Source organism: Mesoplodon bidens (assembly GCF_964165515.1).
Source record: "Mesoplodon bidens genome assembly, chromosome: 2".
Taxonomy (NCBI): Eukaryota; Metazoa; Chordata; class Mammalia; order Artiodactyla; family Ziphiidae; genus Mesoplodon; species Mesoplodon bidens.
Genome location: NC_138177.1, coordinates 48184362 through 48197799, shown reverse-complemented (window position 1 = coordinate 48197799; position 13438 = coordinate 48184362). Strand labels below are relative to the sequence as shown.

The window sequence follows — 13438 nt, the reverse complement described above, 5'->3', positions numbered from 1 at the left end:
GTGACTTGGTTATACATATATAAATTCTTTTTCATATTCTTTTCCATTATGGTTTATCACAGGATACTGAATACAGTTCCCTGTGCTATACAGTAGGACCTTGTTGTTTATCCATCCTATATATAATAATTTGCATCTGCTAATCCCAAACTCCCAGTCCTTCCCTTCCCTATCCCATTACCATTTTTAAATTTACAATTCAGTGACATGAAGTACATTCACAATGTTGTACACCATCACCACTATCCATCTCCAGAACTTTTTCATCACTGCAAACTGAAACTCTGTACTCATAAAACAATAACTCACTATCCCCTCTCTCCAGACCCTGGTAACCACTACCCTACTTTCTGTCTCTATGAATATGCCCATTCTAGGTACCTCATATAAATGAAATCATACAATATTTGTCCTTGTGTCTGGCTTATTTCATTTAGCATAATGTTTTCAATGTTCATCCATGTCATAGCATATTTTATGCTTTATTTACTTTGCTGTATATTTCCAGTGTGTAATGGACATTTGAGTTGTTTCTAGGCTTTCACTATCATGAATAGTGCTATTAACGTTCTTCTACATGTGCCAAAAAGTATCTCGTGAGCATATCTACAAGACAGATTGCTGGGTTATGGCATGTATGAATATTCAACTTTAGGATCTGACACCAAACTGTCCTCAAAGTGTTTGCACCAACTTATAATCCTATCAGCAATGTATAAGATACCCTGTGAATCTACCTCCTTTCCGACATCTGATGTCCTAAGACTTTTTAATTTTTCCCAATCAAATAGGTATGGGCTTGGTCTACAGTTCCCTGATCACTAATGATGCTATCTCTTTACATGCTTATCAGCCATATGTGTTCCCTCTTCTGTGAAATGTGTTGTCTTTTACACACTTTTCTAATTGATTTTGTTATACTTACTGATTTGTAATAGTTCTTTACATATTTTTAACATTAACCCTTTGTCAATTGGATGTCTTGCAAATATCTTCTCCCAATTTTTAATGTCCTTTCCATTTTCTAGAAGGTGGAAAAATCTTTTTGAGCAAAAAGTTAATTTTAATGAAGTCAAATTTATATTTATCAATCTTCTATTTTTTAGTCAATGATCTCTGCCTGGCTTAAACAATCTTTTACTCTTCAAGGTCTCATTTTCACCTAGACTTTCTACTAAGATTTGTGGGGGGGGGGAGGGGGGATGTCTACTAAAACTTTTTCTTTTACGTATTTTTTTTCTTTAATTAATTGCACACTTTGATCCACACTTTTTTTTTTTTTTTTTTTTTTGCGGTACGCGGGCCTCTCACTGTTGCGGCCTCTCCCATTGCGGAGCACAGGCTCTGGAAGCGCAGGCTCAGCGGCCATGGCTCACTGACCCAGCCCCTCTGTGGCATGTGGGATCCTCCCGGACCGGGGCACGAACCCATATCCCCTGCATCAGCAGGCGGACTCTCAACCACCGCGCCACCAGGGAAGCCCTCTATTAAAACTTTTAATTTTTTTTTTTTTTTTGGCAGTACGCGGGCCTCTCACTGTTGTGGCCTCTCCCGTTGCGGAGCACAGGCTCTGGACGCGCAGGCCCAGCGGCCATGGCTCACGGGCCCAGCCGCTCCGTGGCATGTGGGATCTTCCCGGACCGGGGCACGAACCCGCGTCCCCTGCATCGGCAGGCGGACTCTCAACCACTGCGCCACCAGGGAAGCCCTTAAATTTTTGTTTATGACATTTAAACCCTTAATCCGTCTATAGTTGACTTTTTTCTTTTTAGAGGTCAGTTTTATTCTTTTTCTATATGGATGGCCATTTTTTTCCCAGCTCAATTTATTAAACATGACCTTGACTGACAGTCACCTTTGTTGTGTATCAACACGCATAAGTGTTTATGAGTTTTCTATTCTAGTCCACTGGTTTGATCTTCCTGTCTATACAATTTGACACTTTTTTTTTTAATTTATTTTTTAAAGTTTTTTTGGCTGCGTTGGGTCTTCATTGCTGCACGGAGGCTTTTCTCTAGTTGCAGCAAGCGGGGGCTACTCTTTGTTGTGGTGCACGGCAGTGGCTTCTCTTATTGCAGAGCACAGGCTTTAGGTGCGTGGGCTTCAGTAGTTGTGGCTCGCCGGCTCTAAAGCACAGGCTCAGTAGTTGTGACTCACAGGCTTAGTTGCTCGGCAATATGTGGGATCTTCCCGGACCAGGGCTTGAACCTGTGTCCCCTGCGTTGGCAGACAGATTCTTAACCACTGCTCCACCAGGGAAGCCCCTGACACTATCTTAATTCTTATATCTTATCAGGATTCTTGCTATCCCACAGGGCAAGTTTTCCCCTCCCGTTCCTTTTTAGAAGTGACCAGCTATTCTTGGGTCCTTAACTCTTCTATATAAAATTTAGCATCATCAAGTTCCATGAAAATCCCTGTTGGGATTATGAATGAAATTACATTTAATATATAGATCAAACTGTTTTTCAATTCATTAACATGACATATTCTTCTATTAAGATCTTATTTAATATCTCTTAGAAAAGTTGTACAATTTTCCATTTAGAGGTCTAGCACATTTGTGTTAGACTGATTTCTAAAGTTGATATTGATACTACTGTGATGCCTTCTCTTTCATTGTTTTTTAGTGGTTTTTGCATACATACAGAAATACAAGTGACTTTCAATAATCTTAAATCCAGTCACCTGCTAAACTTACATAATTATTTTTAATAATTTGTCTGTGGATCCTTCTGTTTTCTATGTAAATGACCATATCACCTGCAGATAAAATTTTATTCCTTCCTTTCCAATTCTTGTGCCTCTAATTTCTTCTACTCGTCTTACATTACTGCTTAGGACTGTCAATACAATGTTGAGTACACACGGTATCAGGCATTTTTGTCTCTGATTTTAAAGGGAGTGCTTCTAATGTTTCCCTACATAACATGTTTTCTCTATTTTTTTCTTATGGCTATTCTTTATCATTTGGAAGGGTTCCTTTTGCTCCTCATTAAGAATATATCATGGGGACCTCCCTAGTGGCACAGTGGATAAGACCCCGAGTTCCCAATGCAGGGGGGTCAGGGTTTGATCCCTGGTCAGGGAACCAGATCCCATATACATGCTGCAACTAAGACTTCGAATGACACAACTAAGGAGCTCACCTGCCGCAACTAAGACCCAGTGCAACCAAATAAATAAATAAAGTTTTTTTTAATGTGGTTAAAAAAAAACTTAAAAAAAAAGAATATATCATGGGCATACACACTACTACATACAAAATAGATAACAAGGCCCTACTGTATAGCACAGGGAACTATACTCAGTATTTTGTAATAACCAGTAAGGGAAAAGAATCTGAAAAAGAATATATATATATAACTGAATCACTGTGTTGTACACCTGAAACTAACACAACATTGTAAATCAACTATACTTCAACAAAATTTTTTCAAAAAAGGATTGTATCATGGAAGAGTGATTTAGAAAATGCTTTTTCTGCACCTATTAAAACGAGCATGATTTTTTTGGTTTTTTAATCTATTAATGTGATAAATTTTGAATTTCACTTATGGATTTTCTAATATAGAAATCCTTGCACACCTGAGATAAATCCAACTTGGTTTTGGATATTATCCTTTTTTGCATACTGTTGGTTTTGATTTGCTAATATTTTGTTTAGGTTGTAAAGTCTCTACTAGTGAATGAAATAAGTCTGTTATTTTCCACTGTCAAGTTTTTGTCTCATTTGGATGTCAGGGTTAGCTGGCAGATAGTCCCTATTTGTCTACTGCCTGAAAAAAAATTCTATAACAAAATTGAGATGTTGTAGTCTTTGAAAGATTTCTGACCTCACCTATAAAACTTATAAAACCCAGTGCTTTCTTCATGGAAAGATGAAGTATGTATATGTATGTATGTATTTATGGCTGCGTTAGGTCTTCGCTGCTGTGCGCAGTCTTTCTCTAGCTGCAGCAAGCAAGGTACTCTTCGTTGTGGTGCATGGGCTTCTCATTGTGGTGGTTTCTCTTTGGTGCAGAGCACAGGCTCTAGGTGCGTGGGCTTCAGTAGTTGGGGCACGCGGGCTCAGCAGTTGTGGCTCACAGGCTCTAGAGTGCAGGCTCAGTAGTTGTGGCACACGGGCTTAGTTGCTCCGTAGCATCCTGGAGCAGGGCTCAAACCCGTGTCCCCTGCATTGGCAGGCAGATTCTTAACCACTGCGCCACCAGGGAAGTCCTGTGGGAAGATTTTTAATTGCTGCTTTAGCTTAGTAAATATTAGATTATTCAAGCTTTTTTCTTCTTCCATTTTGTCTAAGTCTTCAAAATTGCTGGCATATAGTTGATAGTATTCTTTTAATCTTTATTTAGTGTACAGTTGCATCCTTCTTTCCATTCGTGATATTGTTTAACGTATCTTATTACTTCTTCTACTTTAAAAAATTTATTCTGGGGCTTCCCTGGTGGTGCAGTGGTTGAGAGTCTGCCTGCTAATGCAGGGGACACGGGTTCAAGCCCTGGTCTGGGAGGATCCCACATGCCGCGGAGCGGCTGGGCCCGTGAGCCACAACTACTGAGCCTGCGCGTCTGGAGCCTGTGCTCCGCAACGGGAGAGGCCACGACAGTGAGAGGCCCGCGCACCGCAATGAAGAGCAGCCCCCGCCTGCCACAACTGGAGAAAGCCCTCGCACAGAAACGAAGACCCAACACAGCAAAAATAAATAAATTAATTAATAAACTCCTACCCCTAACATCTAAATAAATAAATAAGCTGGATGTTTAAAAAAAATTTATCCTGTTCATTTCCTGATTATTATAAATTAGACACTTAGTTTACTCCTTTTATAATTGAATATTTAAGGCTAAAAATTCCTTCCCCCTCCTACCCCAGCACTACTTTTTTATTAAGCTCATAGGTTTTGATACATAAAGTCTTCATTCTCATTCAGCTGTAGGTATTTTTAAATTTCCATAATTTATTTAATCCATGAATTATATAGCTATGCCTATGCATACTGTATTTCTCAAATGTATGTTTTTGTGATTAACCACTAATTTAGCAACACAGTGAGAAAGATCACCCTCTGCATAAAACTTGATCTTTGAAATTGTTACGGCTTTCACCATGGTCTAGTTGATGATCAATTCCATACTAAATGCGTGAAAAACTCTATGTTCATTAGGTTAAGCTTGTTCGTTTTTTACAATCTTCTATTTCTACCAATTTGTCAGCTTGACATACAATTAATTAAGAGATGTAATGAAATCTCCCACCATGATGGTGGATTTCTCCATTGATCCCAGTGTAGTTCTACCAATCTCACTTCATCTGTTGTAAGGATTTTTAATCAGAGGCATTCATGCTTTAAACTGCTATATCTTCTTGGTGAGTGATTAATATATAGTGATTATAATTATGTAGTGTTTCTTTCCATCCCAATTAAGACATTCTGTCTTAAAGTATATTTTATCTTGTATTAGTATGGTCATGCCAACTTTCTTTTAGTTAGTACTTCCAGGTATGTATTTCCCCAGTCTTTTAATTTCAATTTTTGCGTGCCCTTGTAAAAAGCATATATCTGGATTTTGAGTTTTTTAATCCAATTTTTCAATTTTTATCTTTGGTGAATTTAGTCCATTTATTGTAATTGATATAAATCTGTCTCTATCATCTTTTTTCTTTCCTTTTTTTTTTAAGAACAAGTTTTGGAATTTCCAAAGAGTTCTTTTTTTTTTTTTAATATTTACTTATTATTTGGTTGCACTGGGCGGGCGCCTTAGTTGTGGCTCATCAGCTCTGTAGTTGCAGCACGTGGCTCCTTTGTTGTGGCATGCAAACTCTTAGTTGTGGCACGCATGTGGGATCTAGTTCCCTGACCAGGGATGGAACCTGGGCTCCCTGCATTGGGAGCATGGAGTCTTAACCACTGTGCCACCAGGGAAGTCTCCCCCACTTTTTTTTTTTTAATATTTATTTATTTATTTGGCTGCACCGGGTCTTAGTTGTGGAACTTGGGATCTTTCAGTTGTGGCATGCGGGATCTAGTTCCCTGACCAGGGATCGAACCCCGGCCCCTGCACTGGGAGCTCCGAGTCTTAACCGCTGGACCAGCGGGGAAGTCCCTGTCTCTACCATCTGAATTTAGCATTCCAGTTTGTCCTAGTCTTCCTTTTACCTTTCTTAAAATTGTTATCTCTGTCTCCCTGCTAATAAGATATGAACTTTAGCACGATATCACTTGGACTTTAAATTCTGGAGTAGATATCTTTTTCTCTCTCTTGAATTTTCCTTTTCTCTCTTTTTTTCCCCCCTTTGGCCTTAAGCCTTTACAACAATAAATGATAACAAGGTTATCTGATTACCTTTATTTCATATATCTCTTGTAACATTTTCTGGATTTGAATCTCTCAGTACTTCACCTAGAACTGTCTTCAATGTGGGCCTTTAGGTGGCAATGCTTCCAATACTTCATATGCCTGAAAATATCTGTATCATCCCCTCCTATTTAAATAAACGTGGTTAGGTATAAAACTCTAAGTTTCCCTACAAAACCCTAAAAACACTCTTTTGTCTTCTTGCATTTAGCGATGTTCTTCAAAACTCTGATGTCAATTCAATTTTTGCTCCTTTGTGTGTGATCTGTTCTTCCTGAGGCTCCTACAATTTTCTTTTGCTGTGATACACTTAAATTTCACTATAATGTGTCTAGAAGTGAGTTTTTCCTGACCTCTTATTTTTAGCACTCTAAGAAACCCTCCCATCTGGGGAATTTCTTTTTCCTTTTTAATTCTAAAAGAGAACAATTTTTCCATTATTTCTTCAATACTTCCTCCTTTTTATTTCTCTAAGATTCCTATTATTCAGATGTGAGTACCTCTACATCTATTCTCCTTCATTTATATATTTTTTTCTTTGTCCTTTTCTCCTTTGTTCTGGGAGATTTCCTCAATCTAGAATTCTAATTCATTCAATTGTATCCATTCTGTTACATCCACCTGATGTGATGTGCTTTATTTCAACCACTATATTTTTCAAGCCTACTATTTCTGCTTGGTTCTATCAGCCTCTGCTTATTCTTGTTTCAAGTTGTTAATATCCCTACTTCTTCTAGAATGATTATCAGTCTAACTTTAAACTTTTTAAAAATTTTATTTATTTTATTTATTTATTTTTGGCTGCATTGGGTCTTCGTTGCTGTGCGCAGGCTTTCTCTAGTTGCGGCGCGCAGGCTTTCTCTAGTTGCGGCGAGCGAGGGCTACTCATTGTGGTGGCTTCTCTTGTTGTGCAGCATGGGCTCTAGGCGCACGGGCTTCAGTAGTTGTAGCATGCAGGCTCAGTAGTTGTGGCACACAGGCTCAGTAGTCATGGCGCATGGGCTTCAGTAGTTGTAGCATGCAGGCTCAGTAGTTGTGGCACACAGGCTCAGTAGTCATGGCGCATGGGCTTAGCTGCTCCGCAGCATGTGGGAGCTTCCTGGACCAGGGCTCGAACCTGTGTCCCCTGCATTGGCAGGCAGATTCTTAACCACTAAGCCACCAGGGAAGCCCTAACTTTAAACTCTTGATCCATCTGTTCTATTATTTATGTTCCAATGAAGCCTATATATTGTTCTCCTCTTGAAATACCTGTGCTCTTCAACACTGTTATTTTTCCCTAGAGGACAGCAGCTATTCTGATAGGCAAAGCATAAGGGAAAAGACCAAATTCCAGCCAAAATCAGCCACAGGAAGCTGGAGTAAGGTAGGAAATGAACACTAAAGTAGAAAATCCCAAGCACCAGATAACCACAATCACTATCCATCCCATACAATCACTGCTCAGACCAAGGATTCACCTTTTGTTCCCCAGGGAGATACAGCATTATGATAGGGATTTGGGGAGACCTAAGAATTAAGAAGGTAACGGACAGGGCTTCCCTGGTGGCGCAGTGGTTGAGAGTCCACCTGCCGATGCAGGGAACACGGGTTCGTGCCCCGGTCTGGGAAGATCCCACATGCCGCGGAGCAGCTGGGCCCGTTAGCCATGGCCGCTGAGCCTGCGCGTCCGGAGCCTATGCTCCGCAATGGGAGAAGGCCACAACAGTGAGAGGCCCGCGTACCGCAAAAAAAAAAAAAAGAAGGTAACGGACAGAGAAGTGACTGCCTAAAGTCAGTCATCACTTGTTTTTTTTCTCAACTCCTCCTCACAAGTATATGCTTCTGTAATGCCCTGATTTACTCTTAAGGAGAGCTGGACTAGGGCTGAGTCACAGCAAGTGTAGAAAAAGGTAATTCCAAGGTAATGAGGCAGAAGAGCAACTAGAGCAGTATTCCAATAGTTCCCTTCTTCCACAGTTTTATTCTCCTACAGCTATGCCTGGCTGACTCCTGTCCTAGGCCAAAGACCCACCCTCCTCCAACCCCCACCTCCACCCCACAAAGCAGTTCAAAAAAGTCCACATCACCCATTTGTTTCTCACAGTATTTTCCTTTTATAGTCCCTCTAGGGATGATTTGAGAGAAAGGAGTCAGCAGTCATGCTAGTTCAGCATCTTAGTAGGAATAAGACTTGACCGCTTGGCAGCTCTGAAGAATTTAAACCTCAATAAGGGTTTAACATCTGGTAGAAAGTGTTGTGCCATTAAAAAGATACTGATATAAGGGCCATAGAAGTCCAGAGCAGGACAAATTACTTTTGATTGCAAGGCAGAGGAGGAATGAGAGGGAATGGCAATAGCAGTGGGAGGACTTTAAAATGGGAGAACACTGGAAAGAATAGGAGAGAAAAATATCATGAGAAATGTGAGAAATGAAGTCAGTTGATGGGCTGTGAACCCAAAGCAAGATCTTGTCCCTTTTCCACCTGGAATCTGTTTTGAGTGCAACACGGTTAGATACTGTTAGTCTCTCCTTAGTACAGAAAACTGAGGCTTAAAGAAGTCAAATAACTTGCCCAAGGCTAAAGCTTATTCTTTTACTTTCAGTTTCTCAAACCAGAAAGTTAGAGTCATCTTGATCTCTCCCTCTTCCCCCATTATCACATCATCAAACTTTATGGATTTTAACTCCTAAATCTTTCAAAACTATGCCCTCTCTTCATCTTCACCACCAATTCCCCAAATCAAAAAATTATTTCTTGCCTGTGTCACTGCAATAGACACTTAACTGTCTCTCTAACCCCACTTCAATCCAAACTCCACACTACAGCCAGAAGGATTAAAAAACCAAAATAAAATAAACAATCCTACCCTGCCAGGCCTTGCTCCACTGCTTGCTACTCTTTGAAAAATAAAGAGCCTAGGCCCTCAGCACCTTGCCAGTCTTTCCAACTTACACTGCTCTTCCCCACACTCCCTGCACCTCATACACACTGATCTTTTAGTTTCTCAAAGCGGGCCTTTGTACACATTGTTCCTTCATTTTGAACACAGTTCTATACAAGACTGACTCATCCTAAACCTTCCAGTCTCCAGTTAAATGTCATCTCCTCAACAATCATTAATAGGTGTTAAAACCATGTAAGTGAAAGATTGGGGGAAGGGGGGACTTAAAAACACATTGAGCAGGCTTACAGCATTTGACCCACTGACCAAATTTATCTCTAGAAAGAGCAGCATTCACACGTCGTGTACTTCAACAGGAAGCACCCAGTACCTCCTATGAAGTATTCTTGGCCCCCCACCCCCAATCCAAATCTAATCAAGCTTCTAGATCTAACTAATATGTGTCTGTAGGGGGAAAAAATGGAGGGTGGAGGAATAAGTAAACAATACTAAAAGCAGGCAATTAGCCAAATCCAGAATGTAGGAAATTCTATAGGGTCTTGGGTGCAGCATTATTGTTGAAGTGGACAGACTGTTATAGAGACTTAAAAAACACTACCCTAATACAATGTGTGGACCTTGTTCAAGTCCTAATTCAAACAAGCCATCTGTAAAATGTAATTTTTTCCTAAACAATCAGGAAATTTTGAATTATGTACTAGGTATTAGATACTATTAAGAAGCTGTAAATGGTAGTAGAAAGGCACTGTGGTAAATTTTTTTAAAATCCTAACCTGATAAGAGCTACATCCTGACATATTTAAAGGTAACTAAAATGACACATCTGTGAAACTTTAAAATATTTCATTAAAAAGGTGGGAGGGACTTCCCTGGTGCCGCAGTGGTTGGGAGTCCACCTGCCGGTGCGGAGGACACGGGTTCGGGCCCTCGCCCGGGAGGATCCCACATGCCTCGGGGCAACTGAGCCCATGCACCACAACGACTGAGCCCACGTGCCTAGAGCCCGTGGCTCCTCAGCAGGAGAGGCCGCCGCAATGAGAATCCCATGCACCGCAACGAAGAGTAGCCCCCGCTCGCCGCAACTGGAGAAAGCCTGCATGCAGCAACGAAGACCCAATGCAGCCAAAAATAAATAATAAATAAATAAATAAATTTATTTTTAAAAAATAATAATAAATAAAAAGGTGGGAAAATAGAAAAAACAATATTAAATTAAAACAAGAGGTTTTAATTACCTTATTGAATGGTACACAGCAAATGTGTAAGAAATGACAAAAATTCCATGTCTTTATCTATTGTATCTTGAAAAAACTAGTAATCTTGGAAATACTATTCCAGTTACCTCCTTGGTCAAGGCTTTTCTGACTCCCCAAAGGAAGCTGATGACACCAGAGCACCTCTATTAAAACACTCACAACATTGTATTTATGTTTTTATGTGTGTCCCCTACTGGACTGAAATCACAGAGAGCAGGTACAGTCTCATACATCTCTCAATGATAACAGAAGAGTGGTTTTTACCCTACACTTAGTCCAAAAGACTCCTACACCTCATCTTCAAATCTCTATCTTTGAAGATAACTGTGATTTAAACACTAATTAAGGGCTTCCCTGGTGGCGCAGTGGTTGAGAGTCCGCCTGCCGATGTAGGGGACACGAGTTCGTGCCCTGGTCCGGGAAGATCCCACATGCCGCGGGGCAGCTGGGCCCGTGAGCCATGGCTGCTGAGCCTGCGCGTCCGGAGCCTGTGCTCCGCAACGGGAGAGGCCACAACAGTGAGAGGCCCACGTACAGCAAAAAAAAATAATAATAAATAAATAAATAAAGACTAATTAAAATAAAAGCTTCTTGTCAGAAGTCAGCAGAACTAATCATTCTTATCAATTCTTTAAAGCCCTAAGGACCTCTACTAAACACAAGTCTGATTGTCTTTCAACTAAATATGTAAAAGTAATAAAACCAACTGTTTTCTTTTAAAAAAAAAAACTACCATTCAGATGTTGTTTTAGTTCTTACCAGGTCTGTTACACATCTAAAAAGGTGAAGTGTGTAGCAAGAGTATGCTCCAGCAGTTTGCAAAACAAACAATATGCTAGGAAACAACCTAAAAATCCATCAATGGGGAGCTGGTTAAAGAAATTCTTGTATAACCCTATAATTTAATACTACACAAGCCCTTAAAAGAAAATATTATATGTATACTTTATGGAAAGCTGTCCCTGATGTTATTTGAAAAATTTAAGGTACACAACAGTAGACACAAAATGACCCCACTGTTGTTTAAAAATGCGAATATGTGTGGAAAAAGTCAGGAAGGACACAATACCAAGCAGTTAAGGGTAGCTAGCTTGAGGAGGGGACAGGTTAGGGACACGTTAATGGACAATTAACTTTACACACTTCTGTACTGCGTGCTTTTTTTTTTTTTCCTTTTTAACAACAGGCAAGTAGTATTTTAGTTTTTTTAAAAACTTTAAAATAAAAAATTGTGATCCTGACCGTACTGTGAAACAAAATATTCCGAAATAAATACTTCTAAACTAAATTAACTTTTCATAGCAGGAATGTATGAGGAGGGAGGGGACTAAACCCAAACTGAGATGTAGTAAAATTTAATACCAAAAGGTACCAAGTTATCTTTGATACTTGTTCCCCGTGCCCACATCCCAAAGCATGGAGCAGCTTCGTAACTAATAGATCTTCCCGGATGAAGAAAAACAGAAGCAGCATTTTCTCCGGGTGTCGCTTTAAAACAGTGGTTTTCAAACTTGAGGGTGTACAAGAATCAATTGAGAAATGTGCTGATTAAAATACATATTCCCGAGCCCCAGCTCCTGGTATTCGGTTAGGGGAAGTCTGGGTGTGGCCCCCAAATGAGCATTCTTCAAACAAGCATTCAAGTGCCTCTGAGACAGATGGTCCGCAGCCCTGAAGATTACTACCTTAAAATCTTGAAGACACCTCAAGGTCACTCTCTCCGCCTCCCTCTTTCCCCCCTTTCCTCCAAAGTGCCTCAGTCATCCTCATATTTTGCGTCCAATTAAGCATCGTCCATCTATTTCGATTTGGTTTGTAACCTGTTGGCCGACCTACATCACGTCACTCCACCTCCATTTTTGTCCTCTGCTGATTCTCATCTTATAACCCTTCCTCCACCAGCCCTTCTTCCGCCCTGTGCGACCGTCCCCACGCCGCCACCCACGCCTCTAGCTCCTCCCGCCGGCCACCCCGGCTCCGGGGCCTGCAGAACTGGCCGTGCCGCGCCCGCTCCCCACTCTCCACTTCCCACCCCCGGCCTCCCGGCACCCCGCCGACTAAACCCAAAAGCCACACCTTACGGCCTCTCCATTAGTCGCTCCCCCGCAGAGCCCGGGGGGGAGGGGGCGTCAGTCACAGGCCCTAAGGCCTCAGCAGCATTTTGAAACGGCGAGTAGTGAGGGCGCAACTTCCGGCCTCGCCAACCCATCTCCCATAAGAGCTTCCGGTGAGGCCTCCAGAAACCATAGATGGCCAACTGGATGGCTAGAGAGTCAGAAGGCTGAGCCGTCCCTACCATAGAGTAGGTCCAGTCCGGGGAAAGAGAGTCGCAGGTCCTGGACCACTAAGAGTTGTGAGGTTTCAACAGAGAACATTTGAGGAAATTGCAGGGTCTTGTGGTATTCATAGACATGTCCTGGAAGATCAAAAAACAGGGAGGGGAGAAAGCTAAAAGCATAATCAGAGGCCACCTTTTCAGCTCTTCAGAAAGCTGAAAAGCCACTCTCTCTGTTTCTCAGTGTTAACTTATTCATTCTTACTCCCCAGAGGTGGCTGGAGCGGAGAAACAGCATCCTACTGTTGTCGCTAATTGGGTGAGAATAAGCCTAGTATATACACGAATCACTACAAGAAATACTAAAAGAGAGATGCAAAGGACAATGAGGTGGGGCTTGTTTGGATCACACAACCAGGTCAACTAGCCCGCTTTCTCCCAATACAAAAGTACCTTCAAACCTCTCAGGCAGGCTGTCTTCAACCTCTGCCAGTGCCAACTGGCATGACCTCCCACCAATATACCTCATTTCGTTTATTTTAGGATGATTCTAGGTGTTAGAGGAATTTCTGGGCTGAAATACGTTATTTTGCCATTTCTCTTGGTTTCAGTTCCGCAGTTTGGAGAAGAGTAAGGCTTTATTCTTTCCAATATAAGTAC

At 41.2% G+C, this 13438-nt stretch overlaps 1 protein-coding gene across 3 annotated transcripts in view; it reads right to left on the bottom strand.

The window, feature by feature from the left end:
• Positions 1 to 12675, bottom strand: part of MDM4 (MDM4 regulator of p53) — a 42699-nt gene extending 30024 nt beyond the window's left edge. For all 3 annotated transcript variants that reach the window (XR_014017611.1, XR_014017612.1, XM_081256348.1), the window contains exon 1: positions 12580 to 12675. The gene's annotated coding sequence lies outside the window, so the exon portion shown is untranslated. The remainder of the gene's footprint in view (positions 1 to 12579) is intronic.
• Positions 12676 to 13438: the final 763 nt, after the last annotated feature.